The sequence below is a fragment of the Oryx dammah genome, unplaced genomic scaffold (assembly GCF_014754425.2).
Source record: "Oryx dammah isolate SB20612 unplaced genomic scaffold, SCBI_Odam_1.1 HiC_scaffold_16, whole genome shotgun sequence".
NCBI lineage: Eukaryota > Metazoa > Chordata > Mammalia > Artiodactyla > Bovidae > Oryx > Oryx dammah.
Window position 1 is genome coordinate 47,677,793 of NW_024070200.1, and position 20,365 is coordinate 47,698,157.

Below are 20,365 nucleotides of genomic sequence, written 5' to 3' on the forward strand. Positions count from 1 at the left end.
AGCACTGGTCATAGCAAACACCCTCTTCCAACAACACAAGAGAAGACTCTACACATGGACATCACCAGATGGTCAACACCGAAATCAGATTGATTATATTATTTGCAGCCAAAGATGGAGAAGCTCTATACAGTCAGCAAAACAAGACCAGGAGCTGACTGTGGCTCAGATCATGAACTCATTACCAAATTCAGACTTAAATTGAAGAAAGTAGGGAAAACCGCTAGACCATTCAGGTATGACCTAAATCAAATCCCTTGTGATTATACAGTGGAAGTGAGAAATAGATTTAAGGGCCTAGATCTGATACATAGAGTGCCTGATGAACTATGGGATGAGGTTCATGACATTGTACAGGAGACAGGGATCAAGACCATCCCCATGGAAAAGAAATGCAAAAAAGCAAAATGGCTGTCTGGGGAGGCCTTACAAATAGTTGTGTAAGTCTACAAGTATCACCAAAAAAATCAGTTAATCATGAGAAAACAAAAGGAAACTAAAGAATGCAAAAAGTGAATACATTCAGGACTTACCAGGATACCATCAAATGAGATAACATATGCATTGTGGAAGCTCCAGGGAAAAAGAAAGAGAGACAGAAAGGGGCAGAAAGCTTTTTTAAAGAAATAATGGCTGAAAAAGCAAAGTGGAAGTATAAGTCACTCATTTGCATCCGACTCTTTTCGAGTCCATGGACTGTAGCCCACCAGGCTCCTCTGTCCTGGGATTCTCCAAGAATACTGAAGTGGGCAGTCATTCCCTTCTCCAGGGGATCTTCCTGACCCAGGGATTAAATCCAGGTCTCCTGCATTTCAGGTAGATTTTTTACCATCTGAGCCATCAGGGAAGCCCTACCAGGGATCAAACCTGGGCCCCCTGCATTGGCAGCTTGGAGTCTTAATCACTGGACCATGAGGGAAGTCCTCTTGTTAATCTGTCTTTGTCAGTTTAATTTTCAAATCCAGCCAAGGACCCTAAGAGGGTTGAGGAGTACCTTTTATTCCCCAACAAATATGTACTTCTAAATGAAAGAAGTACAATCTGAAAAGGCTATAGACTGAATGCTTCCAACTATATATCATTCTGGGAAAGGCAAAACTACGGAGACAGGAAAAAGATCAGTGGTTGCCAGGAATTTGGAGGAGGGACGAATGGGTAGAACACAAAGGATTTTGGGGGGCAGTGAAACTATTCTGATGTAGTGCCGGATACCTGTCATTATACATGTGTCCCCAAGCATAGAAGGTACAGCCAAAGTGAATCTGAATGCAGACCATGGACGCTGGATGACAATGATGTGTAGGTTCATTAATTATAACAGGTGCATCACTCAGGTGGGGGTGTTGATAGTGGAGGAAGCTATGCCTGTGTGTGTACAGGGGGTATGTTGGAAACCTCTGTACCTTCCACTGAATTTTGCTGTGAATGGAAAACTGCCCCAAGAATAAAGTCCATAAATTTTTTTTAATGACTCAGTGTCTTCGCCAACCACAGAATCATTCTTATTTACCTCAGGACACTTTCAGATTCTGTGAACAGTCAGGACATGGGGAAACTAATTGTCCTATCATTAAGAAGAAAAGGAAGGGAGAATTTAATAGTGATTGCCCTAGATTTCTGATAATAAGCAAACAGGCCCCTTGAATTCCTCTTTAGAGGAAATCTACATCTTCTCTGTCTCCTGGAGACATACATCTTACTGAATCTTTGAAATACAAACATCCAAGGAGATAACTCTCAGCTAACAGAGCCATCTGAGACTAAAAGGAATAAAAAGGGGGAAAAGAGGCTCTTTGGAAACAAACTGATACTTGCTTTTTCTATAGAGTTGCTGGCCCTAAATTTAGTCCACATTCTCCATAATAGTATATATCAGGGCAAATAAAAATTCTTATAATTCTTCTCCAGGAAGGGGTAAAAAGCTTTAGCCCTCATGAGCAGGTAATTTTAACTGTTCCACTTGCTGGAAACATAATTCAGATTAAGAAAAAAAAAATAAGGCAAGGATGAGAATCAACTAATAAAAATTAGTGAAATATGTTTTCTGTGTTTATACCTAGCTGGTGGCCTAAAGAGGGAGAAGGAGAGAGGGAGGGAGAGAGGGAGAGGGAGAGGGAGAATCTCATGGGGATCAAGCCAGCTAAACTGACTAGTCTTATTGTAAGGATTAAATGAACTTTAATATCAATAGTGTACAAATGCAAAAGTAGATTTTTGTTTTCTTTCTGTTACAAGGATACAATTTTCTTGGATTATTGGTCTGCTGTTAATGAGATATTGTAAAAAGGGTGCTGTTTTTGTATTTTTAAGTATGATGAATAATTTTCCTAGGAAATACAGATTTGATGGCTTATCAAAATATAATTTCCTGTGCTTCTTGTTGACTTCATTAGGTCTTTGATTAGTTATAAAACCAAATCTTCTCAATATTAAAAGAGCTAAGGTGTTTTTTTTTTCTGTCTCAAGTATTTTGTTTCCTATATTTGCCTTTGATATCTTTTATTGTCACTTTGGTAAATGAATATGTAACTATTGTTTCTTAGTGATCTATGATCCTATTTAATCAAGTGTTCAAACCTTTTGGCATTTTGACAAACTTTAAAAAATAAAATTCTAAATAAAGTCTTTTTGACTTCAGAGTAACTTTGAGATTTCCCAGAAGTCTCCTAGAAAATCGCAAAGGATTTGTTTTCTCATCTGATAGAAAGAGAGATGTTAAATTGATTAGATTTATTTTTCATGTTAAATTGCATGGGCAGCATTGTTAAAAAAAAAGATGTTTAACCTTCCTTAGATTATATTTGTTGGATTTATGTTATTAATACAAATCTTTCAGGGACTCCTCTGGTTGTCCAATGGTTAAGAAACCGCCTTGAAATTCAGGGGACTTGGGTTCTATCCCTGGTCGGGGAATTAAGATCCCACATACCTTGGAGTAGCTAAGCCCCCGAGCTGCAACTATTGAGCCTGTGTGCTATAACTAGGGGGTCGGTGTACATCAATGAAAGATCCTGCATGATGCAATGGAGATCCTGCCTGCTGCAACTAAGACCCAACACAGCCAAATAAATAAATGAATAAATATTCTCAACTATATTTAAATGTTTCATCAATTGTGTAAAACTCCTAGAAATTTGTTAATGTCCTTACTATCTATGGAAAATTCTGAAAGAGATGGGAATACCAGACCACCTGACCTGCCTCTTGAGAAACCTGTACGCTGATCAGGAAGCAACAGTTAGAACTGGACACGGAACAACAGACTGGTTCCAAACAGGAGAAAGAGTACATCAAGGCTGCATATTGTCACCCTGCTTATTTAACTTATATGCAGAGTACATCATGAAAAACGCCAGGCTGGATGAAGCACAAGCTGGAATCAAGATCGCCAGGAGAAATAACTTCATTAACCTCAGATATGCAGATGACACCACCTTTATGGCAGAAAGTGAAGAGGAACTAAAGATCATCCTGATGAAAGTGAAAAAGGAGCATGAAAGAGGAGCATGAAAAAGTTGGTTTAAAGCTCAGCATTCAGAAAACTAAGATCATGGCATCCAGTCCCATCACTTCATGGCAAATAGATGGGGGAACAGTGGAAACAGTGACAGGCTTCATTTTCTTAGGCTCCAAAATCACTGCAGATGGTGACTGCAGCCTTGAAATTAAAAGACACTTCTTGGTAGAAAAGTTATGACCAACCTAGATAGCATATTAAAAGCAGAGACATCACTTTGACACCAAAGGTCTGTCTAGTCAAGGCTATGGTTTTTCCAGTGGTCATGTATGGATGTGAGAGTTGGACTATAAAGAAACCTGAGTGCCAAAGAATTGATGCTTTTGAACTGTGGTGTTGGAGAAGACTCTTGAGAGTCCCTTGGACTGTAAGGAGATCCAACCAATCCGTCCTAAAATAGGTCAATCCTGAGTGTTCATTGGAAGGACTGATGTTGAAGCTGAAACTGCAATACTTTTGCCACCTGATGCAAAGAACTGAGTCATTTGAAAAGAGCCTGATGCTGGGAAAGATTGAAGGCAGGAGGAAAAGGGGACAACAGAGGATGAGATGGTTGGATGGCATCACCGACTCAAAGGACATGAGTTTGGGTAGGTTCTGGGAGTTGGTGATGGACAGGGAGGCCTGGCGTGCTGCAGTCCATGGGATCTCAAAGAGTCGGACAAGGCTGAGTGACTGAACTGAACAATCCAAAAGTACTTAATCCTCAAAGAGATTCATGGAAAAGACTCTGACAAATACTCTGGAGTACAAGTTTCTGATAACTCTGAGATCTTATCACTGGACTGGGTAAGAATTTCCAGAACTCTAGTAAAGAAACTGATGGATTCATAAAGCTGGTTAACTCAACATAAAGCAGAACAAAAATTAACTATACAGGACTGAAAAAACTGATGAGGATGACTATAAAATTGTTATGATCTGTCTAAAACTTTGCTAGTTCTTCCCAGGCGGTTCAATGGTAAAGAATCCGCTGTCAGTGCAGGAGATGGAGCTTTGATCCCTGGGTCAGGAAGATCTTTGGGAGGAGGAAATGGCCACCCATTTCACTATTCTTGCCTGGGAAATTCCATGGACAGAGTAGCCTGGTGGGTTACAGTCCATGGGGTCACAAAGAGTCGGGCACTGCTGAGTGACTAAAACAAAAACAACAACAGTTCTTTAATGTTTTATTTTCTGGATATAAGGGATTTTTTTTTCTTTTTTCACGTTATTTATAACTTACAGCAATTAATAAATTATACCATTATAAACAGAAGTAAAATTTCCTTATCAATTGCATTATAATGAACTCTAATCAGATCTTCAGTGCTACCTACAGACTAATTGTTTAGTGAGTGAAAATTACTGAGTTGTGTCCGACTCTTTGTGACCCTCCCCCATGGACTGTAGCCTACCAGGCTCCTATGTCCATGGAATTCTCCAAGCAAGAATACTGGAGCGGTAGCCTTTCCGTTCTCCAGAGGATCTTCCCTATCCATGGATTGAACCCTGGTCTCCCACATTTGGGGCAGATTCTTTACAGGCTGAGCCACTAGGGAATGCCTGTGCCCCCCCCCCCCCCCCACCCCCAGGTTTGTATGTTGGAATCTAACTCCCAGAGTGATGGTATTTGGACGTGATTGGATCATGTGGGTGGAACCCTCAGGAATGGGACTAGTGCCTTTATCAAAAGAGACTCCAGAGAGCTCCCCTACTCCTACCATGAGGACACAATGAGAAGACAGCTGCCCGTGAACCAGGAAGTGGGTTCTCACCAGGCACTAAACCTCCTGGCAACTGGATCTTGGACTTCCCAGCCTCCAGAAAGGTGAGAAATACATTTCTGTTGTTTGTAAGCCACCCAGTCTAGAGTTGGAGAAGGAAATGGCAACCCACCTTGCCTGGAAAATCCCATGGACAGAGAAGCCGGGCAGGCTGCAATCCATGGGGTCACAAAGAGTCAGACACGACTTGGTGACTGACGAAACCACCAGTCGAGAGTACTCTGTTACAGTAGTCTGAGCAGACTAAGAAACTCCCTGATCCCTCCAGGGTTCAGAAATTCTTATTGAGCCTTGTAACCAATATACTGAGGCAACAGGGAAGCTGTGGGGTTTCCCAGGATGAGTCAGAAGAAGCTTTGCAGTTTCTGCCTTGTTCTCTGAAACACGCTCTACTGAAGCCCTTAGACACCATATTAAATCTGACTGTATAAAATCTGACTGCCCACCTGGGAAGAAAATGTGAGGGAACCTGGGAACTACCTAAAAGTAGAAAAACCAAATTGAGCCCAATTTGGTTTGCAGTTATTCCCCCCAGGGCACGAGGCCTGAGAATGAAACCTTCTTGGACCTTCCAGCCTAGCCCAGCTGCCACCTGAATGTCACCTAGTGACCTTGTCAATACCATGTGGAAGCTGAAGAATCAGCCTTGCTCAAATTCTTTTTTTTTGGCTGCACTATGAGGCTTGAAAGACTTTACTTTCCTGATCAGGGATCGAACCTGGGGCCTGGCCACATTCTTGACCCAAATATTTTAAGATCTACTTCAAGGTTTTTTTCTTTAAGTCACTAAGTTTCATGGCAGTTTGTTTTGCATCAATAGCTAGCTAAAACAATATTAATGTCAAATACCGTCATTCTATTTTTGTTTTATTTCAGGTACATAACATTTAGATTTTCTTCCTCAGTTGATTTGTACAAAGTCTCTTTTATTTTATTATTTGTCCTCCTGTTTTGCTGTTCTTATAGGCACCTATGCTATAACCTTCCAAATCTACCAACCACATTTATTAAGATACATGTCTGGTCTTGAAAATATATGACATTTTATTTTTTGTACATACTTTTACTTATTTTTATTGAAGTATAGTTGATATACAATACTGTGTTAGTTTCAGATGTATAGCACAGTGATTCACTTTTATAAATATATGTGCTGTGCTGTGCTTAGTTGCTCAATCATGTCCACCTCTTTGCTCGGCAGGCTACTCTGTCCGTGGGGATTCTCCAGGCAAGAATACTGGAGTGGGTTGCCATGCTCTCCTCCAGGGGATCTTCCCAACCCAAGGATTGAACCCAGGTCTCCCACATTGCAGACAGATTCTTTACTGTCTGAGCCACCAGGGAACCCAAGAATACTGGAATGAGTACATATCCCTTCTCCAGGGGGGTCTTCCTGACCCAGGAATCATGCTGAGGTCTCCTGGTAGGTAGATTCTTTACCAGCTGAGCTACCAGGGAAGCCCATATATATGTGTGTGTGTGTGTGTGTGTGTGTATGTATGTATATATAAGTGTAAGGATATATATATAAAATAGTGTGGGCTCAGTAGCTCAGTCATGTCCGACTCTTTATGACCCCATGGACTGTAGCCCACCTGACTCCTCTGTCCATGGAATTTTCCAGGCAAGAATACTGATTCTTCACCACTAGCACCACCTGGGAAGCCCAACACAGCAATCTCTCTCTTGAGTATACCCGCTCCCCACCTCACCTCCCCCAAAACTGTCTTGCAAAGGTTTCTAAGGTTTACAACAACCTTGTGTGTCATAAAAAGGACCTGGAAGCCAGCTAGATCCAACACTAGCAGAAAGGAGAAAGAATAGAGGCTAGGTTTTAGATTGAATGATATCAGGGGGAAAGACCTAGATTCCATGAAGCAACATGGTAAGATCTCAGAAATTTACAAGCTGAGTGTAAAAAAGTAAAAAACAGGACACCATTTAAATAAGACATCAATTGTGTAACTTTAAAAGTATGTACACTGAAACTGGCACTACATTGTAAATCAGCTGTCAGTTCAGTTCAGGCGCTCAGTCGTGTCCGACTCTCTGCGACCCCATGGACTGCAGCACGCCAAGCTTCCCTGTCCATCACCAACTCCTGGAGCCTGCTCAAACTCATGTCCATCAAATCAGTGATGCCATCCAACCATCTCATCCTCTGTCGTCCCCTTTGCCTCCTGCCCTCAATCTTTCCCAGCATCAGGCTGTTTTCAAATGACTCAGTTCTTTGCATCAGGTGGCCAAAGTATTGCAGTTTCAGCTTCAACATCAGTCCTTCCAATGAACAGTCGGGACTGATCTCCTTTAGAATGGACTGGTTGGATCTCCTGCAGTCCAAGGGACTCTCAAGAGTCTTCTCCAACACCACAGTTCAAAAGCATCAATTCTTTGGTGCTCAGCTTTCTTCACAGTCCAGCTCTCACATCCATACATGATCACTGGAAAAACCATAGCCTTGACTTGACGGACCTTTGTTGGCAAAGTAATGTCTCTGTGTTTCAATATGCTATCTAGGTTGGTCATATCTTTTCTTCCAAGGAGCAAGCGTCTTTTAATTTCAAGGCTGCAGTCACCATCTGCAGTGATTCTGGAGCCCAAGAAAATGAAGTCTGTCACTGTTTCCACTGTTTCTCCATCTATTTGCCATGAGGTGATGGGACCGGATGCCATGATCTTCGTTTTCTGAATGTTGAGCTTTAAGCCAACTTTTTCACTCTCTTCTTTCACTTTCAACAAGAGGTTCTTTAGTTCTTCGCTTTCTGCCATAAGAGCGCTGTCATCTGCATATCTGAGATTATTGATATTTCTCCCAGCAGTCTTGATTCCAGCTTGTGCTTCATCCAGCCCAGTGTTTCTCATGAGGTACTCTGCATATAAGTTAAATAAGCAGGGTGACAATATACAACCTTGACGGACTCCTTTCCCTATTTGGAACCAGTCTGTTGTTCCATGTCCAGTTCTAACTGTTGCTTCTTGACCTGCATACAGATTTTTCAGGTGGCAGATAAGGTGGTCTGGTATTCCCATCTCTTTGAGAATTTTCCACCGTTTGTTGTGATCCACACAGTCAAAGGCTTATACACCCCCCCAAATTTTTTTTAATTATACATAATAACCTATAAGAGGAAATAATCTGAAAAAGAGTATATATATATATATTTCTTCTCAGGTGGCTCAGTGGTAAAGAATCCACCTGCCAATGCAGGAGACGCAGGTTTGATCCCTGGGGAGGGAAGAACCCGGGGAGAAGGCAGTGGCAACCCATTCCAGTATTCTTGCCTGGAAAATCCCATGGCCAGAGGAGCTTTGTGGGCTACAGTCCATGGGGTCGCAAAGACCTGGATGCATCTGAGTACAGCACACCATAGGGAGTGTGTATTTTTTCACCCAGTGGTTCAAAACATTTTTAAAAACTTTTTATTCTAGATTGGAGTATAGTTGATTAACACTGTTATGATAGTTTCTAGTGCACAGCAAAGTAATTCAGTTGTACATATATATGTCTATTCTCTTTCAAATTCTTTCCCTATTTAGGTTGTTACATAATATTGAGCAGAGTTCCCTGTGCTATACAGTAGGTCCTTGTTGGTCATCCATTTTAAAAACAGCATACATATTGAAAGGTACCATGTCAATCCCAAACTCCTTAACTATCCCTTCCCCCAAAAGTGTGTATTCCTTTTTTCTTTCATCCTTTTTTTTTTGACCATGCCATGCAACATGTGGGCTCTTAGTTCCCCAACCAGGGATTGAACCTACTCCCCCTGCAGCAGAAGCACAGCCATTTTAATCACTGGTCCACTAGGGAAATATTGGGAGTGTGCATTCTTAATTTTACTAAGTACTGTCAGACTACTGTCAGACTACTCTCCAGACAGTTGCACCACTTTATGTCATACCAGCAAGACACGAGGGCTCTTCATTCCCCCATATTCTCCAGAACTTGATAACATCTAACTTCTTCCTTTTGTAAAGCAGTGTCAGTTGTTTTGATTTGCATTTTTCTCGTTACTGGTAAGACAGAATATCCCTTCCTGTGTTTACTAGCCTGGTGTGTTTCCCCTTCAGTGCATTTTCTAGCAAATCCTTTGCCCACTTTAAAAATTGAGTTTCCTGTCTTTTTCTTGTTGATCTACAGTTCTTGAATGTTCTAGGTATGACTCTGCTCTTGGCTTTGCACAGATTTTTCTCAGACTATCATTAGTCTGAGACTCATTAGTCTTTGTTTCTGGAGCACTCTATGGAACTCAAACCTTTAAATGGTCAAATCCCTTGATTTTTTTTTTTTTTTTGCCTTTATAATTTTAAAAATCTTGTTTAAGAGTTCCACCCTTTCCAAGCTTATAAAGTTTTTCTTCTTCTTTTTTTTCCCTTCTAATAGTTTTTACCCCTGAACCTGCCACCAGACCTCTGGGACTCAGAGTCTCTCATCAGCAAGCTCCCTGGCATCATGAACCTTTCCTCTCAGTGTTCCCTTAGCCTTTACCTTCTTTCTCTAAATGAATCCTAGCTCTCCCCAGGAATGCTGCTGAACCAAAGGCTACTGATTAGACTCTAGAGCACACTGGGATAAATTAGAAAAAGGCATCACTTCTGGGTAACAAAGCCCCAGGCACCCGAGTGGTGAAGGGAATGTGGATAAGACTTTTTTCCCCTGGTGGCCCTCTTGCCTGGCACTCTCATGCAAGGCACATTCCTGGACAAAGTGTGGTTTTATTGTAGCCCTTGTCATCTTTTTTTTTTTTTTTTTTTAAATACTTATTTATTTCACTGGACTCGGTCTTCTTTGTGGCACGTGGGATCTTCCCACTGGGGCACGAAGGATCTAGTTCCATGACCAGGGATTGAACTCAGGCTCCCTACATTGGGAGCTCAGGATCTTAGCCACTGGACCACCAGGGAAGTCCCACCTTTATCATCTTTTACCCCCAACATTTCAATTCTTAAGCACTGTACTCTCTGACCACTTCCTCCTATATTTCTTGCTCCATCAATATGTCATCCCTGTAGGAACCTGCAATGCACTGACACCACTTTCTCTATGTGCTTCTGCCATCTGGTCTCCAGCCCCCTTCCACCAGCAACCCTCATTACACAGTTTAGCCTCTGGGTATCACATCACGATAACCACTTCCTTAAACTCTCAGCTCCTCTGGCAAGACTCCAACCCAGGTTGTTTCCAACTTTCTTCTATCTCTGAAGTTGCACATGAACTGACTGCTGAAAATTCATGATCATGCTGAAAAGCCTCACTTTTAATGTGTGACCACATATCTCAACATCCTTACTGACTATTCCTTCCATGAGGAACGTTCGTCCACCAGATAGTGAAGGGCTTACTCCACTATTTAGTTTAAGGCCCTGCTCAAATCTCATCTCTCTCACCTTTTTTTTTTAATCAAAAAAATTTCTTTTGGCTGTGTTGGGGCTTCATTATGGCACATGGGTTCTCTCTAGTTGTGGCACTAGGGTTAATTAGTTGTGCCATGCAGGCTTAGCTGCCCTGAGGCATATGAGATCTTAGTTCCCTGATCAGTGGTTGAATCTGTGTCCCCTGCACTGGAAGGTGGATTCTCAACTACTGGACCACCAGAGAAGCCCCTCGAGTCTCCTCTTTAGCAAGGCCCTTCTTGATCATTCTATATAAGACCCCTCTCCCAGCATCATCTATCTCCCTACTCTGCTCTTTTTCATATGGTATTTCATCTCCCAACATAATTATTCATTATGTGCTTGCTGCCTGTCTTCCCTATCTTCCACCTGAATGGAAGCTCAGTAAAGCCTACTTCTCTATTCTGTTCCACGCTGTATCTCCAGAACCTAGAACAGTTTTGTCACATGAGAGGCACTCAGTAAATAATTCTGAAATGAATGAATGATGATGGTTTCCAGAATGGATGTCCCAAAGCATTAAAAAAAAAAATTGAGCAGGTGTGGCCAACACTGCCAAGAAGATCCTGAACTTATCTCCTCCCAGGGGCACACCAAAATTAGAACTATTTACAGAACAACTATTTATAAGGACAACATGAATACTAGCAGAAAAGATTTTCTGCAAATAAAGAAAGAAGGAACCACAATGAGACAGGTAAGTGCATAAATGCAGCGTAGTCAAAACCCATACCCCTAGGGAGGTGGCCCACATACAGAAGAATAACCACAATTGTGGAGGTTCTCCCCTGAGAGTGAGAGCTCTGAGCCCTAACTGAGCTCTTGGGCCTGGGATTCCTACACTGGGAAGACAAGACCCAGTAACAATTGGCTTTGAAGGCCAGCAGGGCTTGCATACAGGAAAGTCTGAGGGCTGTAGAAAACAGACATTTCATGCTTAAAGGGCCCATATAAAACCTACATGCTCCAAGTCTCAACTCAGAGGCAGTAATTTGAAAGAAGCCCGGATCAGACACACTTGCTGATCTTGGAGAGCTCCCCAGAGGGGCAGGAGGCAGGAGGCAACTAGAAGTCCCCTTAGAGATGTAGATGCTGGTGGCAGCAATCTGGGGGAATGTGTTCTACCGTGAGGGCACTGGTATCAGCAAGTGCCATGTTGGAGTCTTCTCTCAAGCTTATTAGCACAAGGACATTATCCACCCACCAGTTGGCTGGCACTAGCCCTGGGACCTTTCAGACTGTGCAATATGAGGCAGGACCTGGCAGCCAACAGGCCAGGAGCTAATCCTGCCTACCAGCATGCCCACAGTAGTCAGCCCCAGCACAACAGAAAAGTTCACAAAACTATAATAATCAAAACAGTATGGCATAAAAGCAGACACCTAGATCATAGAACAGAGAGCCTAGAAACAAACCCACATTTATATGGTCAATTAATTTATGACTAAAGAGGCAAGACTATACAATGGGGAAAAGAAAGTTTCTTCAACAAATGATGCTGGGAAAACTGGATTGCTACATACAAAGGAATCAAACTGGACTACTTTCTCACATCATATACAAAAATAAAATCAAAGTGGGTTAAAGACTTAAATGTAAGACTTGAAGCCATAGAACTCCTAGAAGAAATCATAAGCAGTCTGCTCCTTGACATTGGTGTTAGCCATATTTTTAGATATGTTTCTTCAGATGAGGGCAACAAATGCAGAAATAAACAAATGAGATCACACCAAAAGCTAAAAAGCTTTTCCACAATGAAGGAAACTGTCAACAAAACAAAAAGGCAAGCTACTGAATGGAAGAAGATATTTGCAAATTATGTATCCAATGAGGGGTTAATACACCCAATACATGAAGAACTCATACAAATCAGCATCAAAAAAAAAAAAAAAAAAACAATTAAAAAGATGGGCAGAAAATCTGAATAGACATTTTTCCAAAGAAGACATACAGATGGCCCACAGAAAAGATGTTCATCACTAACCATCAGGAAAATGAAATCAAAACCACAATAAGAGAGGACTTCCTTGCTGGTCCTTTGGTTAAGAATCTACCTTGCAATGCAATGGTTTCTATCCCTGATAGGGGAACTAGGATCCCACATTCATGGAGCGGCTAGGCCTGCACACCACAGCTAGAGAGTCTGGGCACCACAGTGGATGATCCAACATGATGCAGTCAAATAAAAAAATATTAAAAACAAACCTGCAATGAGATATCACCTCATGTCCACTAGGATGGCTACCATGAAAAAAAACAAACAAACAGAAAATGAATGTTGATGAGGACGTGGAGAAATTAGAATCCTTGTTGTGAATATAAAATGGTATAATAATATGGTGGTCCCTCAAGAAATTAAAAACAGGAGACGTCCCTAGTGGTCCAGTGGCTAAGACTCTGCACTCCCAATGCAGGGAACCCAGGTTCCATCCCTGGCCAGGGAATTAGGTCCCAACTGCTGCAACTAGCAGTTTGCTCACTGCAACTAAAGATCTTCCTGCATACTGCATTGAAAATCCCACATGCTGCAACTGGGACCTGGCGCAAATCAAATAAATAAATAAATATTTTTTAAAAAAGAAATGAAAAACAGAGTTTCCATATGATCCATCAATTCCACTCCTGAGTATATAATTCAAAATAATTGAAATCAGACTGTCAAAGAGATATTTGTACACCCACATTTATAGCAGCAGTATTTACAATAGCCAAAAGGGGGAAGCAACTCAGTGTCTATCAATCCGTTCAGTGCAGTCACTCAGTCATGTCTGGCTCTTTGTGACCCCATGGACTGCAGCACGCCAGGCCTCCCTGTCCATCACCAACTCCCGGAGTCCACCTAAATTCATATCCATTGAGTCAGTGATGCCATCCAATCATCTCATCCTCTGTCGACCCCTTCTCCTCTTGCCTTCAATCTTTCTCAGCACCAGTGTCTTTTCCAATGAGTCAGCTCTTCGCATCAGGTGGCCAAAGTATTGAAGTTTCAGCTTCAACATCAGTCCTTCCAATCAATAGGTGAGTAGAAAACAAAACGTGAAGTTATCGACACAATGGGAAATTATGGTCTTAGAAAGGAAGGAAATCCTGCTACCTGCTACCACTTGGGTGAATCCTGAGACCACTATGTTTAGTGAAATAAGCCAGTCTCAAAAAGACAAATATTGTACAGTTTCACTTAGAGAAAGTACCTAGAGTCATCAAATTCATGGACACAAGAAGTAGAATAGTGGTTGCCAGGGGCTGTGGGAAGGAAGAGCTGGGAACTACTGTTTATTGGGTAAAGAGTTTCAGTTATGTAAGATAAAAGGAGTTCTGGGGATGGATGGTTGTGACTGTTGCATAACAAAATGAAGGTACATAATCCCATGGAATTCTACACCTGTAATGTTTAGATGGTGAATTCAGTCCTATGTATTGAATTTTTTTTAACATGATTATTTGAAAGGTGAGATCATTGTTCTCTTACAGTAGAACATATAAAATTTGTAACATATGAAGATTATAAATAAACAGGGGCTTAAATTGTATTTTAAATTTTAATGAAATAAAATAAAAATTAGGTTGTGTTATAAGCCAACCATGCCTTTAATAAATTGGTCCTTATGAAACTCAAATAGTATTGTAAATTTGTAGATCTATTGAAATTTTCTACTTATATTTTCTGGGTATTACAGTGTAATAGTTCTGTAATTATTATAGACAATAACAAATACATTATATTTTAATACTCACTTGATTTTATTTTTTGACACTCATGCTTTGGAGATTTGGGACAGAAATAACTATATGTATATGTTAAATTTAAAAAATGAGTCTTTGTCTATACAACGACCTAAAACACAAAAGGAGAATTTTGTCTCTAACTCAAAGTGTATTTCTCTATATTCCAGCCTTTATTATACATATAAAGCTCTACCAGCAAATTGGTATTCTCCTTAATATGCCCCTAAGGGTATTTTTGTACATGTAACGAGTGCCGAACCAAAGAGAGGCTGATCCAAACTCTTGTACTCTTGATGTCTCCTGTTTTCCACTCATCTCCTAAATAAGATTTCTCTTCAGGTTAGCAACTAAATACAGCTGCCAAAAAAGGGTAAGTAGCAGAAAGCCTCTACCAGATATAAACTATAAGTTCAGAGTAATGATAAGTTACTAGAACACTATCACCTCTAATTTGAAAACAAATGCAAACAACTGGATCAAGTTATGCAAGTGTTTATACAATCATAGCAGAATCAGGAATTATTACCAGTACCTATCATACCTGGTAAGTCTGTTCACCATACGGCCGCTGAGAACAATTCAGGAGTTATATTATCGGTCATGATATTACATTTTATCTTAGGAGAAAACGAACAATTATAGCTTGAGTCAAGATTTTTAGTGACAGCTCATCAATTTATAAAACGAAAAGAGCAACACATTTAAGCACTGACAACAAAAGACTTTTGAAAGACCCATCCCCCAGCTGGGATGCACTTGTCCACAGATGGTATAGGGCTATGAACATTACTAGCCAGATTATAAAGGGAATCTTCATCCCTTGGAATTAGTGGAAACCTTGGAATATAAGACAGGACTTTAGAAAATAAACTGAACAAATTTTGCACAAAAATCTAATTCACGTGGTCAAATGCTTTATCACTTGACAGTCAACAAAATGATAGAACTCTCCCTCTGCAGAGTCAAGGCAAAGCCCTTGTCTATTGTCTACGGATATTTATCTAATGCAATCATATTTATTGATCTATTGAACACACACTTGCCTGTATTTTTGAACACACTGAAGGTTTTTTGTTCAGAGGTATTGATTATATTTGAACATGACTATATTCAGAAGAATCTTAAACCACCCCTTGAGATGTGCCTCTCTGTGAAACACAACATTCCTCAAAACAATACTATAAATATATTCACTATATTTATATATTTTCCTTATGCCATGGATTTTTTTTACACCAAAATATGGTCTGGATAAGCTAGAGTATAAATAAACTGATTACCTATAGGAGAGGAAGGGAACAGGGTGGAAGAGAAAAGGGGAGAAGCCATACTTGTCTGAATATAACTTGTTTTTCAGATTGGACTTTAGACTTACGTGGATGTTTAACATAAGAGTAAAACAAACTTAAGTCAAAATGTGTTGGCAATTTGTGTCTTCCTTTCTTTTTTCTTGATCAGTCTATCTAGAAGTTGATCAGTTTTATTGATCATCTCAGAGAACCAGCTTTTGGCCTCATTGATTTTCTCTAATGTTTGCCTGTCTCCTATTTTATTGATTTCCACTCTTATTTCTTTCCCTCTACTTATGTTGAGTTTAATTTGCTCTTCTTTTTCTAGATCCTTAAGATGGAAGCTTGACTTTAGACATTTTTTCCTTTATAATATAAATATTTACACAGCTATAAATTTGCCTCTAAGAATGTTGCCTATGTGTATGTGTTTGCAAAGATTTTGTTTTTAAACGATAAACCCAAAGTCTTTACTAGATACAATAATATTCGGATTGCTATTTTCTTCTTATACCAGTTTCAGTCATTTGTGGTTGTCAGTAGCTTTTCAAGGGACACGCTGGGTGTTCAGTGCAGCTCCTCCACCCAGGCTGGCTGGAACCCAACCATCTCTCAGACTGAGTGAGCTGTGGGAATTGTTCAGCTTACAGCTTCTCATAGTTGTTCTTTCGCTGCTCTGCAAAAAAGGACTCTAGGGGTGTGCATAGCTTTAAGGGTGTTACTTCTCCCAGGCTTTCTGGGTGGAGAGAGCTAAGGAATCTGTTAGTGTATTTCTTTTTTTGATGTGGACATTTTAAAAGTCTTTATTGAATGTTGCTACTGTTTTATGTTTTGGTCTTTTGGCCATGAGGCATGCGGACTCTTAGCTCCCCAACCAGGGATCGAACCTGCACACCCTGAACTGGAAGGCAAAGCTTTAACCACTGGACCACCGAAGAAGTCCTTCTGTGTACATTCTCATATCTGTGTCTATTTCTTTATGTATCTATACTGAAAACCATAAATCACACAGTACCTCCAATTCCAATACCATCCTGCAAGGTACCCTTTCCCTATTTTTACGTGTTCTCCCTTCCCCTTACCATATTTTTTAAGTCCTTTCTCTGACAGTGAGAAACTTGATTCCCATGGTGAATCCCCTTGTATGTAGCTAGCCTCTTATTGCTACTGCCACTTCTCCCCATGCCCCCAGGCATCCACTCCCCGTGGGCTCCGTCAGCCCCTGAAGGATCACCTCACTCACAAGAACTCCATCTCACCCCTTATCTCATGCCACGTTGAACCTCTGCTCCACAGCCCTCTGTCCTGCTCAGACTCTGATGTCCCACGCCAGGCTGCCCCTCGGTGGGGACACCCTTCTTACCCTGCCCTGTGCATTGACTCCTTCATGGATCACCCCTCGCAAAGAGTCGGACACGACTGAGTGACTAAGCACAGCACACAAATATCATTAACCTATCACCTAAACAAAAGTAAGAATCATGGCAATAATTTATATCTAACATATACCCCTCCCCCTCATATCACTCCTTCCAGATATCTACCAAGATATCCTGGGGCTGGAGGGATAAATTTGGAATTTGAGATTAACAAATACACACTACTATATATAGAATATATACGTAAAATAGATACACAACAAGGTCCTACTGCATAGCACAGGGGACTATATACAGCATCTTATAACATTTAATGGAAAAGAATCTGAAAAAGAACATATACCTATAATACATTTATAATATATTTTTAACTGAATCACTTTGCTGTACACTTGAAATATTAATCAACTATACTTCAATTAAAAAAATAATTTAGGGACTTCCCTGGCAGTCCAGTGGGTAAGACGCTTCACTCCCAATACAGAGGGCCCAGGTTTGATCCCTGGTTCAGACTTTATTTTGGGGGGCTCCAAAATCAGTGCAGATGATGACTGCAGCCATGAAATTAAAAGACGCTTACTCCTTGGAAGAAAAGTTATGACCAACCTAGATAGCATATTGAAAAGCAGAGACATTACTTTGCCAACAAAGGTCCGTCTAGTCAAGGCTATGGTTTCTCCAGTAGTCATGTATGGATGTGAGAGTTGGACTGTGAAGAAAGCTGAGCGCTGAAGAATTGATGCTTTTGAACTGTGGTGCTGGAGAAGACTCTTGAGAGTCCCTTGGACTGCAAGGAGATCCAACCAGTCCATTCTGAAGGAGATCAACCCTGGGATTTCTTTGGAGGGAATGATGGTGAAGCTGAAGCTCCAGTACTTTGGCCACCTCATGCGAAGAGTTGACTCATTGGAAAAGACTCTGATGCTGGGAGGGATTGGGGGCAAGAGGAGAAGGGGACGACCGAGGATGAGATGGCTGGATGGCATCACTGACTCGATGGACGTGAGTCTGAGTGAACTCCGGGAGTTGGTGATGGACAGGGAGGCCTGGCGTGCTGCGATTCATGGGGTCGCAAAGAGTCGGACAGGATTGAGCGACTGAACTGAACTGAACTGAACTAGGGAACTGGATTCCACAAGCCACAACTAATACCTGGTGCAGCCTAAACAAATACATAAACAAAATAAAATTTAAAAAATTAAAAGTGGAATGTATTAAAATAAAGGTTAATAGAGATGAAAATCACTTCTCTGAAAAAAAAAGCATCTTGAATCCAATGTTCGTCATTTCCTTGATTTCCTTTGTATAATTTTATTGCATTTATATATTTGAAAAAAGTACATATTTTTTAGTTGTTTTTCAGCTTTACAGAAAAGACACAGACGTATGTAACCTTTGGGGCCTTACTTTTTATCTTTGTATTTTATTTCTAAGATTCATCTATATTGTGTGTTTCACTATAGTTTACTCATTGTTTGTTTGTTTGTTTGTTTGGCTGAGTCAGTTCTGAGTTGTGGTACTTGGGATCTAGTTCCCTGACCAGGTATTGAACTTGGGCCCTCTACGTTGGGAGTGCAAATCTTAGACACTGGACCACCAGGGAAGTCCCTAGTTTGTTGATTTTTGGCTGGTCTATATATTTGAGTGTATGAATTTACCATAGTTAATTCATCCATTTCCCTGTTGGTGGGCAATTAGTTTATGTCTAGGTTTTGTTTGTTTTATAGTTTTGTCATTTCCTTGGAATTTGAAAACTTTTTCAGGATGTGACTGTGTGTGAATCTTTTTTTGTTGCTCAGAAAATTTTCTAACACCTGTGTGACTTTTCCAACTTGACCCTTTTTATTTTTTCCAGTCTGCTGCTGCTGCTGCTAAGTTGCTTCAGTTGCGTCCGACTCTGTGCGACCCCATAGACGACAGCCCCCCAGGCTCCGCCGTCCCCGGGATTCTCCAGGCGAGAACACTGGAGTGGGTTGCCATTTCCTTCTCCAGTGTATGAAAATGAAAAGTGAAAGTGAGGTCCCTCAGTCGTGTCCGACTCTTTGCCCCCATGGACTGTAGCCTACCAGGCTTTTCCGTCCATGGGATATTCCAGGCAAGAGTACTGGAGTGGGATTCCATCGCCTTTTCCATTTTTCCAGTCTACAGCCCCTATAATAACTACTTGCACATTTTTTATATTTTTAGTAATGCTGCTATGGACATTCTTACATGTCTCTGGATGTGCGTGTCTAACAGCGTAGGTATATATCTAAGAGTGGACTTGCTGAGTCATAATAATCTTATTGTTTTCTAAGGTTGTTGCCTGAACTTACATTCCCATCTTCAAGGTTTAGGAGATATTATGGGTTTAGGTCCTTTCTAATGCTTGATTGCATCAACATTTTTGCTTTTGCCAATCAAATGTTTGTAAAAGAGTATCTCCTTGTGGTCTTGATTTGCATTTATTGGATTATTTGTAAAACTCTGTTCATATTTTGTTGATGTATGTGGTTCCCACATCTTTTGCCTATTTTTCAATCAGACTTTGTGTCCTTTTCATATTAATTAATTAAAGTTTTTTATCCATTTTTGAGCTGAATTCTTTGTCAATGTGCGCCTTTTATTTTCTTAAGTTTTCCTTTAAAAAAAAATTCTAAAGCTTAATGTAGTCAAATTGTCAATTGTCAATGTTTTTCATAGCTTGTTTGGGAAAATTTTCCCTCCTCCGTGTTCTAAAGGATAGGTCTTTAAGCTCTTTGCTAAAATTTTCCCATTTTGCTTTGGAATCTAAATTCTTAATTTTTTCTTTTTTTATGTCCTTTTTTTTGGCCACAGCACAGGGCATGGGGGATCTTGTTTCCCCAGCCAGGAATCCAACCCATGCCCCCTGCATTGGAAGCTCAGAATCTTAACCATTGGATCACCAGGGAAGTCCCTGAAGTCTTGATTTTTTGTAATTGAGTTCTACATATCATATGAGCAGGGGTTCAATTTTTCCCTACATAGATAACCATTTTTTTTCAGCTCCTTTTCCACTTACCTACCACATAAAACTATTCACTCTGTCTTTAGAAATGTCCTGGCTATCTTTGGACTTTTACTTTTCCGTGTACTTTTTGGAATAATCTTAACAAGTTCTATGGAAAACCATACTGAGATATTGATTGAAACTGCATCAACTATAGATCAATTTGGGGAAGACTGACATTTTAGAATAATATGCCTTTCTATCCATAAATGGGATATATCTATCTACTTATTTAGGTCTTTTAAAGCATGTTCTAATAAAGATTTATTATTTTATCTTAGAAG

General features: G+C 40.5%; 1 non-coding gene across 1 annotated transcript; it reads left to right on the forward strand.

The window, feature by feature from the left end:
* Positions 1-13,048: 13,048 nt before the first annotated feature.
* On the forward strand, positions 13,049-13,121 carry TRNAG-CCC. Its single transcript has one exon. It is a non-coding gene; the product is annotated as a tRNA-Gly (tRNA).
* Positions 13,122-20,365: the final 7,244 nt, after the last annotated feature.